We start from the raw sequence: 4,506 nt of genomic DNA, 5'->3' as shown, positions 1-4,506 counted from the left end.
TGTGTGAAGGGGGAAATCAAAAAGTGGAACAGTAGTAAATTTTAACCTATTATTCAGTTAGCCATAAACCAAGGTGGGGAGTGGGAAACATCTTACACACATCATAAACCGGGGTGGGGAGTGGGAAACATCTTACACACGTCATAAACCAGGGTGGGGAGTGGGAAATGTCCTGCACACATTTTTCTCAGGAATGTGACCTTAACCTAGCCCATTGTGGTCAGTCATTCCCCGGAGTACCTTGACCAACCTGTATTTGTAGTTATGCTATTCTTTGTAGTAAGTCAGTCCCTGGAACGGTCTAGCTGACTTGCCTTCTGGCTCGTTAACTCAGGCCTGTGACTTTACTAACTTTAATTCAAATGGGGGTCCTGATCTTTTTCTGTAATTTTTGCCTCCTTACACAGTTACCAGTGTTGGGATCCAGACCCGGACAAATGGTTGAGATGCATATTTTATACACCAAAGCAGAGCTGCCTCCAGGTTCTCCCTGGCATCCCTCAGCCCCTACCTGTTACAGGGCATGGCTGGCATACGGCATACCCCACCCTCTGACCTGAAATTGTCATTCTAGGAGCTGGGCCTCCCCTCCCCAGAAGCTCTTTCCATATATTCTCTACATATTTTTCTCTCTCTCTCTCTCTCTCTCTCTCTCTCTCTCTCTCTCTCTCTCTCTCTCTCTCTCGGCATTTTCTCTCTCCCTCCATGAGTATAATCTCTCTCTTCCCCTCCCTTCTGACTCCTTCCCCACACCAACTTCCCTGGCCTTGTTCCTTGAGACCAGTGAACCCACCCAAGAGCAGCTTCCCAATAAACCCTATCACCCACATGGTGGCTCCAGTTCCAGGAGATCCAATGCCTTCTGACTGCTTCTGGTACTAGGCATGGACACAATATACATTCACATAGTATAAATAAACATAAATCTAGAATAAGCTATAACACATGAATAGAATGGACATTCAAGTAAATGTTACAAATTTCTCTTAAGAGATATGCTGATTTAAGGGAAGGTTGATGTGGATCCAACCCAGGGCCTCGAGTATGCAATGCAAGTACTTTACCAACCGAGTTATGTCGCCAGCCCAGATATGCTAATTCAAAAGAAAACAATCCCCAGGCTTCTTGTTAAAATAAGAAATCAAGTGAGTCATAGTTTTTAATTGCTTTTTTTCCCCAGCTTGTATCGGGAAAAAGAGAAAAATGCCCCTCAGGGTCTTTTGTCTTGATGGAGCTGAATCGTCTTACTTCTTTGGGATACAGGAAAAAAAAAATCAACGAAGCAAAGAATTATCAGAGAGTAAAACCAATTAGAACTACAGGTGTTTCTTTGAAAGTCATTTTCATAAGATGAGGCAGTAATCTTTAAAGGCCTGACATACCCACAAGACCCTTGTATTCAACGTGTCTGTGTATAGATTTACTCATCTGAGAAAGATGTGATTTAGTAACGTCATGAATATTCATGTCATTCTCCATATTTGTACCAAAAAAACAAGATTGATATTCTTGGGAATGTTCTCAACTCAACACCTTATCAAATCAATTCCTTAAATTAGCTTTATGACTCAGAAAAACAGTCTTTCTCCTTGATGCAGTAATAAGAAAAAAATATGTCATTTTTATTTTTTTTAAGTTTTTTGAAACAGGGTTTCTCTGTGTAGCCCTGGCTGTCCTGGGACTTGCTCTGTAGACCAGGCTGGCCTTGAACTCAGAAATTCATTTGCCTCTGCCTCCCAAAAGTGTATTGCTTCTTAACATTTCTTTTGCCTCTCTCTCTGTCTCTCTGTTTCTCTTTATCTCTGTTTCTCTACGTCTCTCTCTGTTTCTCTGTCTCTTTCTCTCTGTCTTTGTCTGTCTGTATGTGTGTGTGTGTGTCTGTGTCTGTGTGTGTGTGCTCTCATGTCTCTCAGGTGTGTGTGCACCCAAGTGCAATCATATATATAATTCCCACCATGTACATGTGGAAATCAGTGAATAACCTAATAAATTGATCTTTACCTTTTTCAACCTTGTAGGGTTTTTTAAATTCTTTTTTATTTACATACATTTGAATGTATCCTACATATGTGCAGATGACCGCAGAGGCTGTAAGAGAGTGTCAGGTCCCCTGGATCTGGAGTTACATATGACTGTGAGCCACCTGGTATGGATGCTAGGATTGCACTCAGGTACTCTGAGCAGCAAGCACTCTTAACAACTGAACCATCTCTTGGCCCCACCTTCTACCTTACTGAAGGAAGGATCTCAAGTCACTCAGACTGATCCATGAGCTTCCGGAGATTCTCTTGTCTCTCCCTGCCGTCTTGCTGCAGGAATGCTAGGACTACAGGCATGCATCTTACCTGTGGCTGGCTTTATTTAAACGTTGTTAATCTTGTCCTTTGTACATTGTATCCAATAGGGGCATATAGGTGTGTATAGCACCCAGACATGGTGAGAAGGAACAGGAAGGATACATAGAGCCATTTTTTCATTCTATAAGGGCATACTTGTACTTCATATCTTGGCTGTCAGATTCAATGGATCATCTAAGAGAAAAGCTGCTGGGCACATCTATAAGAGATTTTTTTGTTTTGTTTTGTCTTTGTTTTTTTGAGACAGGGTTTCTCTGTGTAGCCCTGGCTGTCCTGGAAATAACTCTGTAGACCAGGCTGGCCTCGAACTCAAAAATCTGCCTGCCTCTGCCTCCCAAGTGCTGGGATTAAAGGCGTGTGCCACCACCACCCGGCCAGTCAGTACTCTTAACTGCTGAGCCATTTCTCTCCAGCCCAACTCTTTTTATTTTACTTTTTTTACTGGCTCGCCTTCATGTCCTTTTAAAGAATTTTAATTATGTATATGTGTATGCATCTCAATGTGGGTATGTGCATTGCATGAAGGGCCCATGGAGCCCAGGAGAGGGCGCTAGATTCTTCCATCACTAGAATGACATGCAGTTGTGAGCCACTTGGCTCCTCTGTAAGAACAGAAAGCTCTCTCTCCTCTCTCTCTCTCTGTCTCTCTCTCTGTCTCTCTCTCTCTCTAATTATCTTTAATCTTTTTTTTTATGGTTGAGTTATTATCCTCACTCCCAGTCTGCCCTCCAACAGTTCCTCATCCCATTCTTCCTCCCCTGTCTCCAAGAGGATGTCACACCCCACCCCACCCCACCCCACCAGGTCTCCCCACTCCCTGGAGCCTCAAGTCTCTCGAAGATGAGGTGCTTCTCTCCCTGAGGCCAGACCAGGCAGTCCTCTGCTGTATGTGTGTCGAGGGCCTTGTTGGTGGCACAATGTCTGAGAGATCTCTGGGGTCCATGTTAGTTGAGACTGCAGTCTTCCTATGGGGTCACCCTCCTCAGCTTCTGCCAGCTTTCCCCTAATTCAACCACAGTGCATTGGTTGGACATAGTATCTGCGTCTATCTCGGTCAGTTGCTTGTTGGGCCTCTCTAAGGGCAGCCATGCCAGGCTCCTGTCTGTAAGCACAGCATAATATCAGTAATAGTGTCAGGCCTTGGAGTCTCCTCTTGAAATAGATCCCAGGTTGGGTCTCTCACTGGACTTCCTTTCCTTCACTCTCTTCTCCATTTTTGTGCCTGCAGTTCTTTTAGACAGGAACAATTCTGGGTCAGAGGTTTGTTTTTTTTTCCGAGACAGGGTTTCTCTGTGTAGCCCTGGCTGTCCTAGAACTCACTCTGTAGACCAGGCTGGCCTCGAACGCAGAAATTCGCCTGCCTCTACCTCCCAAGTGCTGGGATTAAAAGCCTGCGCCACCACTGCCCGGCAGGGTCAGAGTTTTTGATTGTGGGATGGCAACCCCATCCCTCTACTTGATGCCCTGTCTCAGAAAGCACTATTAACTGCTGAACCAGCTCTTGAGTCCCAAGGTATATACCCTGTAATTTTAGTTTTTAACAAGGGGCATAAAATGAGACCTGAGCATCTCACCATAGATTCTAAATGTTCTTAGGAGACTCTTTGGTCCAGCATGCTTGAGAATCACAGAGTTGAACGCCACTACTTCCTTGTCTCAGGCTTTAAGATAGGTTGTTTCCTCCACCTATAGATTTCCCACTTAATTCTGTTTGATTGAGTTTGTTTATGCTTCTTCCAGAAATCAGTTAAGAACCTTTTCTCACCTGAGTGTGGTATAACACACCTGTGATCTTTAGGATTGCGAAGGCTTTTAGTACTTTAGGAGCCCAAGGCATGAGAATCTGAGCTACACAGATGGAGAGAGACTGACTCAAAAAAAAAAAAAAAGAAGGAAGGAAGGAAGGAAGGAAGAAAACTCATGGGCACCCGGGCAGTGGTGGCACACGCCTTTAATCCCAGCACTTGGGAGACAGAGGCAGGCAGATTTCTGAGTTCGAGGTCAGCCTGGTCTACAGAGTGAGTTCCAGGACAGCCAGGACTACACAGAGAAACCCTGTCTCGAAAAAGAAAGAAAGAAAGAAAGAAAGAAAGAAAGAAAGAGAGAGAAGGAGAGAAGGAGAGAAGGAGAGAAGGAGAGAAGGAGAGAA

Source organism: Grammomys surdaster, unplaced genomic scaffold, assembly GCF_004785775.1.
Source record: "Grammomys surdaster isolate TR1022 unplaced genomic scaffold, NIH_TR_1.0 252, whole genome shotgun sequence".
Lineage (NCBI taxonomy): Eukaryota > Metazoa > Chordata > Mammalia > Rodentia > Muridae > Grammomys > Grammomys surdaster.
This window is presented reverse-complemented; position numbering follows the sequence as displayed.